The sequence below is a fragment of the Haliaeetus albicilla genome, chromosome 2 (genome assembly GCF_947461875.1).
Source record: "Haliaeetus albicilla chromosome 2, bHalAlb1.1, whole genome shotgun sequence".
NCBI classification, from domain to species: Eukaryota; Metazoa; Chordata; class Aves; order Accipitriformes; family Accipitridae; genus Haliaeetus; species Haliaeetus albicilla.
This window is the reverse complement of record NC_091484.1, coordinates 60349801-60368483: the sequence shown is the minus strand read 5'-3', so window position 1 is coordinate 60368483 and position 18683 is coordinate 60349801. Positions and strand designations below refer to the sequence as shown.

Sequence of the window (18683 nt, the reverse complement as noted above, 5' to 3'; positions counted from 1 at the left end):
GTGAATAAACACTAACTGAACAACTGCTATGTAAGAATGTGCAATTTGTGTTTCCTTTTCTGCCTTTCTCTCTTCAACCTATTAGTTAGGTTGGATAGGTTAACAAAGCATAGGCAACTTTCTTTCTTTATTTATTCTTGTATTTACAGAAAGTAATGGTGTATTTATAGAACATGTAATTCAATAATATTCTGCTCCCAAATGTGCCATGCTCAGGCTGGCTAGAACTAGTTTGGGTGGAGAGGTGTTGTAATCTATGCAAGCAGGAAAGTCATGCTATGAGCCTTTAAGGAGAATATTAAAAAGCATCTAAATGATCCAGAGAAATGATTTGATATGACAGCCAGGGAAAAAGTTTTTTGGAAACAGTATGTTTCACTGCACAACCAAAATTCAGTCTAGATTGCAAAGGAAACAGCCAAAATATATATTTTCCTAAGGACATTTCCTAAAGATAGTAACAATATGTTATATAAACACTTATACACTAGTTTAAAAAAAAGTAAAAAAAAATCAGCCATGCATATGTATTGAATTAAGGCCATACAGCTGAAATTTGCCTGATATTTCCTGATCTTGATTGACTTTTTAAACTTTCTGTCTAATTAAATATAGTAGCATAGGTTCTTGTCTTGTACAGACAAGAAGAATAATACACTGATTTCAACACCATGCTATAGATGCTGTGGTGTCAAATTCTAGCTTTCAGTAGTTTTTCAACTGAATCTGTATTCCAGAAGTGATTGATGTGACTTGCTGCTATAAGTCAGTCTGACTGCTTTTATGTGTGTGTTTTCTGTATGTAGTCCTCAGTTTTTTGAGTCTGTCAGTTGAAAACTACCCAAGAATTCAAGTTAATTGTGCAAAGTGTTAATCTGTGTGGACAAACACATAGGGTTTTTAAAATGCAGTTCTGTGTCTGCACTGGGCATCACTATAACCTCTGTTTAGATACCTGCCTGGGTCCAAACTAGGCTGTATGGCTTCTGTTACATTAACTTCCATAACTCATCTTGGACTTCTTAATTTATCTCAGGTCTTGAGTCCTGTTTCATTTCTGAGATTGACATGATAGTTGTCTATCACAGAAAGACATGGTAGTTGATATAAGAGAAACCTTGTACCTGTGAGGAGAAACAGGAACTCAATCTTTCCCAGTCAACCGTTGAAAATCTGACTCTTGTCATTGGCAGTGTCTCTTTCATCCTGAAGCTGATACCCATTTTACAGAAATTTGCAAGAAGCTGTGCAGTGCCTTTGTAAATATTTGTCTTCATTGCACTGTTTTTGTCTTCCTCTCAGCCTGGGAGAGATGTAGGAAAACATCCAATGTGACTGCTCTGATTTAGCCCAGTTGGGGTTAGGGAGTGGTGGAAATCCTGATTTTCCTTGGCAGTGCTCCCTCCCTGTCACCTCCCAAAACAAAGTTACTCCTGTCTCAACTACAAAATGAAGAGTAGAGAAGCAGAAGGAAGAGACTGTAGTTGCACATAGAAGGGGTAGAAGCTGGAGGAAGGTGTGAAAGCTGGTTAGTCACTGTGACCTTGCCCCACTTTCTCCTGCCCACCCAACAGAAGGGAGAGGGAGCAGTCCAGTGTTGACACAGTGTATCCTTGGAATTTTTCCAATAAATGAGAGGCAAGGATGATAAATGACCCTGAAATGGGATTTTCACAGAAAGTATTTGCAGTTTATGCCACCAGCTTCTGTAGTGCAGTTCACTGCTGCTCTTTTCGTCTTTTCAATGTAAATTTGAAGTCTGGACTGCTGCAAAACAGTTAGTTACTTTTCTTGGTATGAGTTTAGCTATTTTTAAATTGGAGAATGAAGTTAGCTTCAAATAAATAGTTTTAATTTGTACATGTAAATAAATATTGATGTTTCTATATCTTATTTTCCAGACAAACCAATTAAAATCTGGTTAGATTCAGCACCTTGTCTTCTTTCACAATGTGCAGTGCTGCTGCTTTCCTTTCCTTCCTGAGGCCATGACTATAGTGGAGTTTGGTCAAATTTATTTATAGAAATTGCACAGAAATTGTAATCTAGGGTAAACTTCAGCAACTAAAAATAAACTGAACAATGTGAGAGATGTTTGGCTTCTCTTTTCCCAGTAAAGATAAATATGTAACCCTGCCTTGCCAAGGAATGATTTAATACTACTGATATAAGCATTTTGCCACTTAAGAATTTTCAGAGAATCTCAATCTAGTTATTAGCCATTTTCTGTATAGTTTTTGACAGGCAGGATGCAGTCTTGAAAAACTCGCCTTTAGTCTTCGAATCCTCAGTTCAGCACACTTAAACATGCAACTGCGTTCCATTTAAATGAAGATTGTGTCCATACTTGAAGGTAACTTGTATTGGGTTTGTGTGGCAAGGTTTTGGTAGCTGGGGGCCTATAGGGGTGGCTTCTGTGAGAAGCTGCAAGAAGCTTCCCCTGTGTCCAATAGAGCCAATGCCAGCCCGCTCCAAGACAGACCTGCTGCTGGCCAAGGCCGAGCCCATCAGTGACAGTGGTAGCACCTCTGGGATAACATACTTGAGAAGGGGAAAAAGAAAACTGTGCAACTGCAGCCAGAGAAAGGAGTGAGAACATGTGCGAGAACCAACCCTGCAGACACCCAGGTCAGTGAAGAAGGAGGGGGAGAAGGTGCTCCAGGCACCAGAGCAGAGATTCCCCTGCAGCCCATGGTGGGGAAGACCATGGTGAGGCAGGCTGTCCCCCTGTGCCCACGGAGGTCCACGGTGGAGCAGATATCCACCTGCGGCCTGGGGAGGACCCCACGCTGGAGCAGGTGGATGCCTAAAGGAGGCTGTGACCTTGTGGGAAGCCTGTGCTGGAGCAGGCTCTGGGCAGGACCTGTGGCCAGGTGGAGAGAGGAGCCCATGCTGGAGCAGGTTTGCTGGCAGGACTTGAGACCTTGCAGGGGACCCACGCTGGAGCAGTCTGTGCCTGAGGGACTGCACCCTGTGGAGTGGACCCATGCTGGAGCAGTTCATGAAGAACTGCAGCCTGTGGGAAGGCCCCATGTTGGAGAAGTTCGAGAACTGTCTCCCGTGGGAGGGACCCCATGCTGGAGCAGGAGAAGAGTGTGAGGAGTCCTGCCCCTGAGGAAGAAGGAGTGGCAGAGAACTTGTGATGAACTGACCATAACCCCCATTCCCCGTCCCCCTGTGCCGCTGGGGGTGGGTAGGTAGAGAATTCAGGAGTGAAGCTGTGCCCAGGAAGAAGGGTGGGGGTCAGGAGAAGGAGTTTTAAGATTTGGTTTTATTTCTCATTACCCTACTCTGATTTGATTGGTAATAAATTAATTTTCCCCAAGTCGAGTCTGTTCTGCCTGTGATGGTAGCCAGTGAGTAATCTCCCTCTCCTTGTCTTGACCCACGGAGTCTTTCGTTAGATTTTCTCTCCCCTGTCCAGCTGAGGAGGGTAGTAGTAGAGTTGCTTTGGTGGGCACCTGGCATCCAGCCAGAGTCAACCCATCACATAAGTACACTTTAAATTGGGATGCAAATTATTTAGACTGAACCATTCTTTATAAAATGCTACTGGATATTGTATTACTTAACCAAACCTGCAGAAGAGGAGAGCACTCTTAATGATGGCACAATATGAGGAATGGTGCATTGCAGTTGAGGTTTGTTTGTCATATCGGTGATGGCATGTCCTGTAATTTCCAAAAGGCAGAATTTCTTAAATATGGTGACTATCCTTGAGATGTAAATTGTGAAGGAGTGGAGGTTCTCCTGTTATTTGCAATTGAGTACTGTTCTGTGAAAGGAAATCCTGTGTTTTGCTGCAGCCCTTGGACTTTCACAAAGTAAGCATGCCTTTACAGCATGCATTTACTTAAAAAAGTAGCAGTTTTGATCTATTTTATAGCATCAGATTTTTTACATAGACCTCTTTAGGGAACATTACCATTCTGACCATCCAAAGTTCTCCTACTCATTCTTTTTTTAATCATGAGATAAACTGTGTGTCTGGATTCGTTATTTTGTTAAAACACACACATGTGAATGCAAAAAACCAAAATACTTCAATTGTTACTAGGTAATTCACACCAGAAATCTGGATTGCAACAGCTCCATAAAGAAAATAATGTCAACAGAGAATCTGGGTAGTAAGTTAGTAACTTCTAGTGTGTGTGTGTGTGGGGGGGGGGAGGTAACTATGCTGGTCTTGACTGGATGTCTACCAGTATCAGCAATATGTCGCTGTCTTGGGCTTTTTCGTTATTGTCCTTGTTTGGAAGATTTGCCCAGTAATGAGAACGTGAGTGCAGGAAGAATGAAACTGACATTAATGGTACGTTTTCAAGTGGCCACAAATTATGGGAAGGAAAAGCTGTACATACAAGAAAAGCAAAGGCTAACTTTGATTTTTAATTAGCCCAGACTTTGTGGTTATATTTGGGAATTTGACAGGCAGATTCAATGTTTATATGTTAAGCAGTTTAAGTAGTATTGCCCTTATTTCTAATTACACATATACTATTTCATGATAATTAACAATTTTAAAATTTGGGTTTCTTTTGGAAGTGCAATTGCTTGAGGTTGCCGTCACAGATCTGTGTTTATGAATTCATGAAAACTTACCAGATTTCCTCCACCCCTAACGTGTTATTACATGACAACTTGGACTGTTGGAAAACAGAACTGAAAATTTAGTTTGGCATGGGCCATGTACATGATATTTTCCAGGTAGCCCATTTAGGGTCCTAAATGCATATTGTTTCTGTTGCAGGCATATTCTGGTGGGACAGTAGATTATTTTTCTTTTCTTTTTCCCCCTTCATAGCCAAAATTCATACCTGCCTTGAGCCATGTCAAAACATCTGTTAGGTTGTAGGCTAGATACCGTTCTCTATTTTTGTTGTCTACCAAAAAGAACTTGTATATTGAAACCAAATTTCCTGGTTTTGGTATTCTGATTAGCAGAACTTTATCATCTTTGGGCATCTTGTCCATTTGGAGAAGGGTGCTGGATTTTTCCTTTGGGTTTTAACATACTGGTAGACCTAACTTGATGAGCCATACTTGGTATAGAAAAAAATATTTGAATACCTCTGGTGGAGATAATTGCTCTGTAATTGTGCAGTATGTTTGTGCATTTTGGGAATACAGAGTACCTCCTGCATTTGAGTTAAAAATTAAGATTAGAATATCCAGGCTGTTTTAGGGAATTACTGATTACTGGCAGAACAAGATAGCACTGCCAGTGAAAGAATTTAGTTGCATTTGATGTGGAAGGAAGAATGTTATTTAGACATTAACTGTGGTGTTGAAATACTTATGATGGAAACAGTTGAAACTATATTATGAAGGAAGGCAAGGGACAAAAAAACCCAACTAATTTTGGATAAGCTATTCAAGGTGAATGAAGGTAGAAGAAAGAGGTTGCCAGCAACAGACCAAGGTTAAAAAAATAAATAAATCCAAAAGTTATTGAGATAAGATCTCTATCTTATAATGCCAGGAAGCAAGACAGAAAAGCTGGACAAAGGACAGAAGAGGACAGCAGTGCAGAGCAGTCAGTCATCAGGATTAGCTGTGTAGTAATATCTTGTTCGTGATGACACAATCTGTGAGACTGAGGATGGTTTAGTGTATTGAATGTTTTTTAATACCATATGTTAATGTTTTCAAAATACCTGTAACGTGCCATGTCATACTGAAGTGGATTAAAGAAGAGTATACAGTCCAATCTATAACAGCCCAATGCTGTTAAATATTTGACACTTGCTTAGTCTGCTTAGTATTTCATGAGACAAATAATAACCTTGCAAGGAAAAACACTCCTTACTAATAAAGACTAATCATATGCTTTAATGTATCTGCATGCCTTTGGGCTCATCTTCTCTGGTGAATTTAGCAGCATGCCCAAAGATTTTTAATGTATCAAGTAATTATGAAAAAAGTTGCCACCTGTAGTCTGTTGAGAACTTACCACCCTATGCGCTTATTTACTGAAGTTTATGGAAGTTATAAAATTCTTTTCCTGAAGAATCCATTGACCTATGTACTCTAGAAGATTTGCAATTTCATGTTCTCTATCAAATGGAAATACTTTTCAAACTGCATTTAAAAATCCAAATAGAGTGGTGTTTTGAGAGAGAATTAAACGAAAAACGTTTATTCTCTTTCTTTGGGAATTTGTCTCCACGTTAATGTATCACAGGCCAAACCTAATTACCTATTCAACCTATAGTTTATTTGATCTGCATGCCTGAGTGTCCTACAATCAAATTTACTGAAGAGCTTCTCACTTTTTTCTGCATTAAAACAATTGCTGTGAAGCAGCTAACAATTAAAAAATAAATGAGTTAACACTTTCTGCTAAGTGCTACCATTTAAGTTGTAATATGCAATTAAAAACTACATTTTAATTTCTGTTCAATTACATTAACTTAAATAGTAATTTTAGTGTTATATTTGTGAACCATTTAATTGTGACATTTTTCCTCTGGCTTGCATGATGGAAAAGTAGATTTTATTTTGAGAATGCAGCAAGAAATAACCTTTTTTCCCCCCATGGTTTGCTGTAATAACAAACAGAAAAAGACAAAATTAGCTGGGTTTTGTGTAAATATGATGGGACAATTTAATTTCAAAAGCCGTAAAAATATGTCATAATTTGAATTATTTCTCATGTTTTTGAAAATTATCTACTTCATAGGAGGAATATTCAGATTGCTTTATGGTAGTGTAGGTAGGTACTTGAAACATATTTGGTCCTGTTAATGGCTATAGGTTAAAGAAAGCTTTGTATTATGTCTAGAATCAGAGCCTGGTAGAACCTGAAGTGTGAAAACATTAATTGCAGAGCAGTGGCCTTTTTCAGGTGTGTATTGCTAGAGACAGATGCTTGTTACTACTTTTGGGCTTTAGCTCCTTTTTTTTCCAAAAGAAAATGGTATTTGAATTGATGCATTGCAAATAACGTATTTTTATGTCAATACTAGAGGGAATTTGCTATGGAACAAACTCCATATTAGAATGGATTTTTTTCTCTTCCCCTCTGAACCCAAGTCCCTCCAGGTCTTTTTAGCATAATGAAAATCACTCAGAAACATTCTCTAACTTCCAGCCTAAACTTATGGTAAATTAACACCTGAGTGCTCATGTTCCACTTCTGTGATGTGTTAGTCTGTTACGTTCATGTAACTGGGTGTAGGGGTGTGAACAGGATCAGAAAACCATTCTGGATTATACAGAACAAAACCTGGCCTAAAAAGCATGTTTGTTTGGTTTTGTATTTCTAAAGCTAGATCCTCTGTGTCTCTGGAAGCATATTATTTCATCCATTTGGTAGTATCTTCTGCTTTTTTGATCTCTGAATAACACTGGAAGTTTATAGTCATCCTTCTGCCAGTAAACCTGGCTCTTTTTATGTCACTTCCAGTTGATAAGGTTCTAGCTTATGTATAAATGGAAAGGATCATGCACTTTATTTAATGCCATCCTATTTGTATTAGCAGATTCATAAAGTTCTTAGATATGCGAATCTTTGCCAAGAAACAGAATGTTAAAATACCGGGGTTTTTTTCTGGTGTCCAATCCTGTTCTGTGAAAATTTGTATTTTAGGGCTGGAATGAACCTTAAGATAACTAGTTGTGTTTCCTCCTGTTAAAGAAGTTCAGGTATTGCAGTGACCTGTGCCTTGAACTTCATTTTGTTGAGGACACAGCAGCTTTGCTACCAAGAAGGGTTCTTAGTATCATTTAATTAGACCATTGCTGGAGAAGTCATTGCAGAACAGTCTTTCTCATAACTCAGTATCTTCCATACAGCAGTGTCAACATGACTGGTGGATCTGCCTAAGAAAAGAGGAAGAGTATAATGTAAGAGAAAATATACTCTTTTCTCCTGAGATTTTCAAAGTTTGATGTGAGTGGGCTAGCAGTAGAAGGATGGCAACAAATTACGTGTTGAGTATGTACTGAGAGATGTACTAGGAAAACTGTAGCTCCTGAAATGTCATCCCTCATAGCTCTGAAAACTCAAATTTGCTAGAAGTGCAACAGCAGATTATAGGAGGCTGTTCCTCTGTGTATATCTTGTGACTGCATGGAGGAGTTATGGGATTTTGGATGCATTTCTACCCTGACTTTGATAGATACCTTTCCCCGCCCCCCCCCCTCACGCCACGTAGAATTTTAAGTGGTGTAATTTTGAAAAATCTTTTATCTTTGTTAATGATTTCCTAACCTATAAATTACTTATACCTTCACGCAAATTTAACTGTTTTAACAGGACTTTGTGATTCAGGATACAAGAACGTGATTCAGCATGTAAGAATAGGCACAAATGAGAGTGTCCCTCTGAACATCAGGAAACACTTTTTTACTGTGAAAGTGACTGAGCACTGGCTCAGGTTGCCCACCGAGGTTGTGGAGTATCCCTCCTTGGAGATACATATTCAAAAGCCGTCTGGTCATGGTCCTCAGCAGCTGGCTGTAAGTGGCCCTGCTTGAGCAAAGTGTTGGACCAGATGACCTCCAGAGGTCCCTTCCAACCTCAACCATTCTGTGATTCTGTACTGTTAAGTGGTATGCATTTACTCATTGACTTTACCTGCATTCTAAAAGAGTGCAAGGGTAATGTCAGTTTTCATTGACTAAAAGAAAGTATTCTGAGAGAAACATCTTATTCATCAAATAGAAGTTATGTCTTTCCTGATCAAGGAAAACTGAAATAGAAATGATTCTTCAAAACACCTCTCATTAAAGAAAGCCAGGGGTAGGAAGTTCATTAGTTAGCTTAGGCTTCTGATACTATTTGAGGACTGTGTAAGGAGTAATTATTCTGTAACTTTAAATGAGGACATTTGCACTCTAATAACTTAGTTCTCAGTTTTGTGTCCTTTTCATATATGCTCATTTTATCTGTGTTTTATGGAATTGTCATTTTTATCTGTGATCTCTTCAAAATTCATGATCATGAAAGGGCTTCAGTATTTCCGTGAAGGCAATCAATACATGCTGCCATTTAAAAGAGGTGACAATAACATCTTTAGAATGTAGACATCCATGGAAGATTTTCTTTTTTTATAAGCTAGTCAAAAAAAGAAAAAATGTGAATAAATTTATTCACAAATGCCTAAATCACTGAGGGAGTAACTTTTGATTAGAAGTCAATAACTTTTACCTAAAATTATCATTGGTTAGTGTAGGAAATCCAACCGATTTGTTTTGTTTACCCAATAGAGAACATTTTTTTAATTTATTTCTTGTGGAGGTAGATTTGCAGACTACTGTATTACTAGCAGAGTTTTACTTTAAATCTGCTATTTGTGCTGTTGTAACTCACAACAGCAATCGTAGCTGCTGGTAATCTTCTACTCCTGTAGTTTTGAAGAGAGATCACCGAAGAATTCTTCCCCCAAACCCCTCGTAAAAACAAACAAGGATGTTGTAATTTGTTATTTCATAATTCTTTGGTGGGTTTACTGTGGCTGGCTGCCAGGTGCCCACCCAGCTGCTCACTCACTCTCTCCTCAACAGGACTGGAGGAGAAAATAAGGTGAAAAAGCTCATAGGTCAAGGTAAAGGCATGGAGGTCAAGTAATCAATTACTGTCACAGACAAAACAGACTTGACTTGGGGAAAATTCATTTATCGCTAGTTAAAATAGAGCTGGATGGTAAGAAACAAAGACAAAACCTCTAAAACACCTTCATCCCACTCCCCTTGAAGTTGAAGGCTTAACTTTACACCTTCTTTCCTAGTTCCTCTCCCTCCTCCCTGGTCCCAGTGGTGCGGAGGGGATGAGGGATGGGGTGTTTGGTCAGACTGTAACAGTTCCTCACTGCCGTTCCTTCCTTCTCATGCTTTTCCCTGCTCTAGTGTGGGACCTCCACAGGCTGCAGTCCTTCAGGATAGACCTGCTCTAGTGTGGGGTCCTCCACAGACTGCACTGGGGATATCTGCTCCAGCATGGTCTCTTCTGCAGGCTACCAGGGAATCTCTGCTCCAGTGCCTGGAGCACCTTCTCCCCCTCCTTCTCTGACCTTGGTGTCTGCAGGGCTCTTTCTCACACTTGCCCTCATCCCTCACGCTGCTGTGCAGCCTTTTGCCCTTTCTTAAATATGTTTCCCTAGAAGTGCCACCAGCTTGGCTGATGGGCTCAGCTGTGTCCTGCAGTGGGTCTGCTGGAGCCAGCTGGAGCTGGCTGTGTCCAACACAGGGCAGCCCCTCACCTCCTTCCAGAGAGGCCACCCCTGCTACCAAAATCTTGCCCACAGACACCTGACTAAAAATTCTCACTTTTCCTGTCCTATTTCTAAAGATTTTTTTAAATAAAATACTGAAGTGTTTTCATTCTCTTTACCTCCCCTGTTTTTCCAGGTGATGTAGCTTTAACCAGATGATTGTTCATATCAATGACTAGTCATTAACAAGTTATTAGTTTAGAGCAATTTCAGCTCTATTGACAAGAAAATATTTTTATTAAAGTAATTTAGAGATGTTTTTTGAGGTGTTCTTGTTCTGCAAAACCTGAAAATTACTCCTCAGCATTGCTTTCTTCTACAGATTCTTTATGAAGAACTGGAGCATTTTCATGGCTCTGAATTCTCGAAGTAGGAATAAATAATGAGTAGGAAAGGGGGGGAAAAGATCAGCTCTGAATGGCTTTGTGTAATTTGGGGATTTACATGAAAAAAGGTGGAAAATAGACACAGAGAAAATCTGTAGAAATTACTCAAGGTTGGAAATTATATCTACTGATACTTGGAGAGTGACCTTTTAACTTAGCAGGTGCCTTCATGGGAGAAAATACTTGTTATTAAAGGGTTGCTCAGTCTGGGAGGAAGACACAGAAAGGCCAATAGCTAGAAGTGAAAGGCAGAGACGTTCGAATGAATCTAGTATAATAGCAATCATCTTGTGAGCATATGTCTCATGCAGTGCTTCATTTTTAAGTCACTGTTTGCCACCTTTTCTGTCAGATGACCGATTACTACTGTTATTCGAGTGTCTGCAACTTTCTGAATATTGTCATAACTTAAAAAAATTGTCTTACTGCTTCATGTAGCTGGTTCTTAACTTGATTTATATTTACTTCTCAACATCCTCCCCTGCTTTTTGTCTGTCTGCTAGAACACAAATTTTTCAGTGTTAAGGTATGGCTTATTGTAAGTCTAGGAATAGCCTGGCAGCACCATGTAATACTGCCGAAGGTGGTGGTGGGAGAATCTATTATTCACTCAGGCTTCCTGCTGAGGTTAAGTAAGCAATATATATAGATACATAGATAGATATATATATAGGCACATATAGAAGCACAGCTTAGGAATGAGAAAGCTGAATAATAATTCCTTTTTGACCTGCATTAGCTGTGAAATGTACTTGTAAATACAGATTTTAGTTGATGTTTCTGAATAGATGGCAACTGGTTTTGCTTTCCCTAGAACCTGGGGAAGCTGTTACATTGATGTTACGCAGTTACAGAACGTACTTGCATTTTGGTTTCTAATATGCTTAAACTCTCAAAGTAAACTTAAATTTTTATTTTTTAATGTTTGAAAATCATCTATTAATATGCAGTTAGGATGGGTTGACAGACTGCTTGAAGTTGTAAAAAAATTTTGTCAAAAATTGTGAATAGTCAATATGGTAGCCAGTGGAAGAATCTAAAATATACCCATTTTACTGGAATTAAGCTATTCATGTCTCAGGCTAAAAAGTGAAGATAGCTGCTTAATTGGGGGGAAAAAGCTTCAGAAAGGGAAAGGCTTATGCAAAAGAGCATAAGATTTGCAAGTCAAATGCAAATCCAAAACAAGATAAGCCCAAGACCAAAAAATTATTACTAATTATTACTTTTTTCTAAAGAAAATAGATGAAGGAACACTGCCAAGGATTTTGTTAAAGTAGTGGATGATCAAAATATAAAGCAGTTTCAAGAAGATGCTAGGGTTAAAAGTCCTTTTCACCCATGTTTACTACAAAGGAGTTTAGGGAATTTTTGACATCATGTATTGAAGACAAATGGGGAGGGAGTGAGTGTTTTAGATTGAAGCATTCATCTGAAGTTGATAAATAAAAAATTGCTTGGAACAATGGTCTTCACCATTAGTTGACTTAAAAAGAACTCTAATATTAAATCCATTTAATATTGCTGTTAATATTTTAGCAATTACTTAAATGAGCCTTGAAATGAGAGATGGAAATAGGATACCAATTTTTGAGCTTCATTGAGGATTCTAGGAAGTATGGACTGGTTAGCATGAATTCCATACTGGGTAATTTCTTGAAATTATGAAATGAATGATAGTATTAGATGTGCAAATTTTAAAATAGTAGTAAAAAGTCAGTGCGAATTTAAAGAAAAGTTATGCCTTATTATTAGAGCTTTACAATGTACTTGGATTTTATAAAGCTTTTGACATGTTCTGTCAGGAAGACTTCTTAGAGAGACAAAGTAATGATAAGATGAAAGGGAGGATCTTTAATGTTTAGTTAAAGAACAGAAAACAGATACGTTTTTGTTATTGCAAAATGTCACTAGAGGAGTTTCATGTCTGTCTGCAAGTATCTGTTCAGTACTGGAAATGCTCTATAGTGTGGTTAATTGCAAGGGGTCATGCAGAATTATTCAGGGCAGTACTAGTTGAAATGTCTGTGAAATCCCCATTCTGAAACAGCCAAGTTACAGAAAAATCTCTCCTGAGGTCTCCTGTCTTTTCCTATGGACTCTCCTACTGCATAAAAATTGTCTTCAACTGTGTGTTTAGAAATTAAAGAAACCACACTGCTTACTGGTAGTGTTGGTGTTTGTTGTTGGTTTGGGTTTTTTGGTTTTTTGTTGTTGTTGTTGTTTTCTCCCTCCTATATTATGTATAGAGCTGTAGAGCAGGGCAAAACTATATTGGACAGAGAAATGGAAAGGTAGCAGGGTATGGTGAGAAGTGAGAAATTGCATGTGTGTAGAAAGCCAGCTTATAATGTTGATTAAGAGCAAAAATGGGATGAGGAGGGTGGACAACTTCATCATTGGCTTTATAACAGAAATGGATGGATTCAACTTCACACTTAGGAAATCCCTAATTCAGGTTGGGGGCAGCTGGGAGGGAAAGAATCTCTCTGTCCTGAAACATTTGCTGCTGCATGTGGTAGAAGACCTCATCCTGAGGCAGATGAAACTTCATGCTTCTGTTCTTAGGTTCTCACCCTTCTCCAAGAGCTGTTGTCTACTTACATTATATAAATTGTTTAACATTTTAATGCTTTTAATACTGAAGGCATTCCTGTGTGAGGAATACTATAGACAACAACCTATCCATAATCATTTTTGTCTTGACAAGCTTATGTTATAAGTGAAGATAATTAGTTGTATCTTCATATTTACATGTAGTTGCTTCAAAAAATTCTAAAATTAATCTCTAATGTTCTTTTAGACCTATGTAATATATTGTTGAAGATTAAGTTACTGGGAGCAGAGGATATGCAACCAAGAGTTCAAAGGAAATTTAAGGATTAAATAATTTGATTAACTGTTTATTTTCATGGGTGCCTGAGGACTGAAATGGCAAACGTGTCATTCTATTTATTTATTAAGTTGTCAGTGGAATTCAGGGACCTTTACAGGCCTGTATATCTGACATCTCTTTAGGGAAAACTACCAAAAACTGAAATAAAGAATATAATTAGTGAACCAGGTAAATATGACCTGCATGGAGTCCTGAATATTGCTTCTGTAAAGGGAAGTCCTGCCTTAAACCTTCTGGGCTTCATAGAAGGATTAACAAATATGCAGGGAGAAGGTAATCTGATTGATAAAGTCTGCTTGATTTTTCCAGAAGGGTTTAACAAGGCTTGTAAGGAAAGAAAGCAGTCATGGGATAAGAGGAAGGATATTTTCCCAGATAAAGAATTAGTTAAAAGATGGGAAAATGGCGGGTAGAAATAAATAGCTTTTTCAGATGAGCCTTGAGGTGAGAGAATTTATCAATGGTAGCATTATTTGGAATAGTGAAGATGAGAAGAGACACTGAAGAACTGCAGAGTGATCTTATGAGTTTGCTTGAGCAGTAATATGACAGAAAAATTCTCCGGTTTGTAAATACAAAGTGATGCAAATGTTGATATGGTGGATGACTGTCCTAACTTCATGCACAAGATGATGAACCCTGAGCTGCTAGTGATACTTGCGGAGTGAGATCTTAGGAATTATCAGTGCTGGCTTCACTGAAAACATCAGCTTAGGATCATTCCAAAAACCAATGTGAATGTTAGAAATTGTTAAGAAAGGAATAGAGAGCAAAACAGAATAATCCTTATTCCACTGGATAAACTTATGATTAATCCTGCTGTGTGCAGTTTGGACCTCATTTCAAAGACGTTCATTATAATGGAATTGCAGGTGGTTTAGAAAAAGGCATCACGGGCAGTATTATGCATAAAATGGCTTTTACATGCGAGACCAGCCGAGTAGATTAGGACTCTTTAGCCAGGAAGAGACAACTTATAGGGGAATACTATAGAGAGAGATTTTGAACAAAGTTGTAAGTGATGTGGAAGTCAGTGCACATAGACTATTTGCTGGTTCTTCACTCAAGGCCAAGAGCTAGATGTCATCAAAGCTAGCAGGAGCCAGGTTCAAAACAGACAAAATAAGGTGGTTCCTTATATAATGGGTAGCAGATGTGTGCAGCTCCTCATGAAGATGATGTTGCAAATCCAGAATGTTTACATAGTTTCAGGGGAGGCTGGAAAAAACATGAAAAGCAGATTCATTCAGAGTTACTAAATAGATAAAATATATCAGCCTAGAGAAATTCCTTGAGCTGAAAATAGTTGGAGTCTGGGAAAATATTAGGGGAACTATAAGTAACCTATACGCTTGCTTTCCTCTTACTCTTGGTATCTGCATATGGTCCCTGTTCTTTCAGACCAGAGTGGGGCTGGAAACGACGAATGATAAACACAATCTTTCTTGTTATCACAAAGTATGTAGTAAAGTTTTCTGCAGCTGCACTCCCTGAGCACAAATGATGAGCTTACTGGCCTACCTTGACCATTGCTCTGTAACAGTACAGCTGTCTTTGGTTTTGTTGGCTCAATAAAAACAGTACTAGTGGAAGTTGGTTTTGAGTAAGAGCTTTGAAGGAGCAAAGGGTTATGTGAACATGTGGCTTTGAATACGAGTTCAGATCATTAATACCCTTTAGCAGATCTTTAGAGCTTCACAAGAGATTTTCAGAACTGTAGCATATCCTTAGTGTTCAGCAACAGCTGGATCACAATGCCAGATGTGTATTAGACTTGATAAAACAAGACTGACTTCAGACTTCTTATAGGTAAAGCAAGACATTTTAAGAATATAGAAGAATATTGGAAGAAAAATAAGACATTATGGGAAAGAAATTAAATCAGGAAAACTTTTACATTCTGTTCCTACAGTTACTGGATAGAAACACCGCCTTCTTGTAGGTTAAATGTTTCCTCATTTGTGCAACTCTGGGATTTTACTAGGACCCTTGTTCTACAAATTTTTGCACAGCTATTTTTAAATAGATGCTGTCTCACAGTTTAGTTGCAAGGTCATGGACTAGACATGCTCAAATCAGTGAATCACCAAAATTAGATGAAGCATAGCACAAAGTCCTAGCTAGATTGAAAATGTTAGCCAAACTTCCATACAACAGTGATTTTAATTGAATCTACAGTATATTGATGACAGGAAGAAATGGTCTAAAGCTAAAATTTAATCTAAAAAATCCAATTAACTCATATTGCCAAGTCAATATAGATAACTTTAAAAGTTTCTTTACAAACTCTCAAACAATAGCCACTTCCCAATTTTATCAATAAAAGGGTATATAGTTTTATACTTATTAATGTTAACAGGTCTAAACAAGTCAGACTGTTTTCTTGAAAACAAATGCTTTGTTGTCTAAAAATTTTCTTTTAATGTAATTGAAAATAGAGTTGCTCATATTTAAAAAAAAATCCTAATAGCGTACAGCTCTGTCATGCTAAAAGAGGTGGTATGGAATTGCCAAGTGCAGATGCACATGTAAGAGTGATGCTAAACAATAAACCACATTCATATTTCATTTCTGTAGAAGGTGCATAGTGGTTTGGGTGAACTAATCCTTCAATATTGCCAGCTATGTATAATAAAACATGTTAAAGGATTATTATTTATGGAAATGCTATGAATTTTTTATATCTACACTTGTAGCTTATTTTCATTTTAAAGACTGTAGACCATAATTCTGTACTTTTAATTTTGTATTCAGTATGGGGAGTTAATCCCAGAATGGGGCTTTTTTGATGCAAAATCTGAATGCTTGTGTAGTAACAACAGCTGTCTCCTCACCATGTGGTGTCTTCCATTGCTTTACTGAAGAGATGAATTTTGGCCCAGTGTTTCAGTAATATTGGACACACATGGTTTTAGGTGACAAAGCAGTATGTTTATGCATTTATTTGACTCTCGCAGTTACAGTTGGCTACAGATTAGAACGGGGAGAATACATTCACACCATGACCACCCTCATAGCTGCTTGTAGTAGTTGGATCACAGTAGGCGCTGTTGCATCTAAAGACACAATTAACTGTTGCTGAGGAATTGCAAATTCACAAAAGCTCTTTTACAGCTTTAGCGGTTGAGAGTGGATTTTCTAAAAGCTTTTTCAAAGATTTTTCGAATTTATAAATGTTTTAGATCATCACATTTTAAATTATTGTCAGCTTGAAATAAGATTAACAAGTTGATATTTTAATGTAGCTAATGAATTCTTGTGCTGTGAATTAGCTATGTAATTAGCTACAGATCTACGGAATGATTGTAGTTTTGCCCATTATTTAGGAAGATAACCTTATGAGTTCTGTAATATTTACAAATCATTAGTAAACTTGTGAGCACCTAGGAAAGTCAAAGCTTACCGAAAAAAGTCTGAAAATAAAACTTACCAGAAAGCTTCCAATGTGTACATCACTGAAAAGATGATCTCGATTTCCGTATGTAATTGCTTAGATATGCTTTGGATATGGTAAGAGAGAATAGCTGTGAATTTACTATTAAAAAAAAACAAAACAAAACAAACAAAAAACAAACCAACAACCAAAAAACCCCTCCAAAACACCAACAAAAAAAATCACAATTTTTTAATACAAATTAAATTAAAAAATTACAGTAAACTGCTTATTAGGGCTAATTTTGATGTATGAAATTTGACTAATTTTTGAAAAAAGGCTTTTAACCAAAAATCTTAGAACAATTCATTATTTAAATTAGTGATGAAAATTTTTGTAAGTAGAACATTAAGTACCCCAAATCTTCCCTTCTAAAAATCTCTGAGAAAGATTTTAGTACAAAATATATATATATGGAGTACAATATAACAAATAAATAAATGGAGTATATTAACTTGTTTACTACAATAGAATTAATAAGGTGTTATGTGGAGATTTTCTATGCATTTATCATTTCTTCTGTAGGCCAGAGTGTAACTGTATGATAATGCATGTAATGTATGTGTGAGATCTCTCACATACACACACACGATTTAAGTGTCTTGCATTTGAGTCATCATAGACAATTCATTTTATACTTGTATTAAAAACTATCCGAATATGAACGTCTGAGGCTTTCAGCATGGAATAAAGGACTACGTGGATCCAAACTAGGACGATTGATGAAATCCTTGCTACTATTGGCTATTATTTACTGTCTTTTAAGTGGCAGGTTGTATTTATGCCAATTTATCTGCTTCAGGGAACACTCTTGATAGCAGAACAAAGTGAATAAAAGTAGTTTGCTTTGCAAATGAATGCAAATGGTGGAGCCTTTCGGGAAGCCCTTTAACAGGAGCAATGCACTTTGATTATGAGTGAAGCTGCCATTTGGACATGGTGAAAAGAGCACGCTTGAACCATTGATTGGGGGAGACAGTAAAAAGTCAGGAAGGGCCCCGTTAAGCTTGCGGTGCGGCAGGCGGATGTCAGTGTGGTTAGAGCACAGTGGGAGAATGACAGGCAGGATTAGTGTCAGGGAGAAGCTTTGCTGCAGTTGTGGAGATGGTCCCTGGGGTCACTCACCTCTGACTGTTGTTCTGTGCTGATGGCTCTGTAATGCAAACTGCTTGATATGTGCCTGTTCATTATCGGAAATGGTGATTAGAAGAGGTATGTCATAAAGAATTCCTTAAAAATAAATAAAATGGCAAACTACTGATGGTAACAAACGTTTGGCTCTGCGGTCGCTGCCAAAGATGCTGCAAATGGTCACTGTGTCTTGCATTCTGAGGCAAGCGCGACTTCATGCCTTAAGCTGCTGTACTTGCGTGTTCCTTGCTCTGTTCACCTCTATTTGGCCGTTATGAAGACAGTTATTTTTAACAGATTGTCTTATGTAGTTTGAGCAAAACATTTTTATATCTTTTGGTTATTGGGTGGTAGAAGCATCCGGTTTGGTTTTGTGGCATAACTGTGTTTGGGGCAGGGGCGGGGCGGGGGGGAATGTGTGTGTTTGTTTAATAGTCTTAATGGACTATCAGAATCAACAGATTTCATTCCTGAATCATACCAGAATGCTAAAACATAGGATGATTACAGTGACAAGAAGCTAAAATGACTGTTCTGTTTTATTTAGAGGCTTTTTTAAAATGTAAGAACGAGGATATTTTCTTTGTCTTTGCTGAAAAATCTTACATGTGCAATTAAAT

At 37.8% G+C, this 18683-nt stretch overlaps 1 protein-coding gene across 1 annotated transcript in view; it reads left to right on the top strand.

The window, feature by feature from the left end:
- Positions 1–18683, top strand: part of DNAJC1 (DnaJ heat shock protein family (Hsp40) member C1) — a 114436-nt gene that overhangs the window by 79986 nt on the left and 15767 nt on the right. The gene's annotated exons all lie outside the window — the stretch shown is intronic.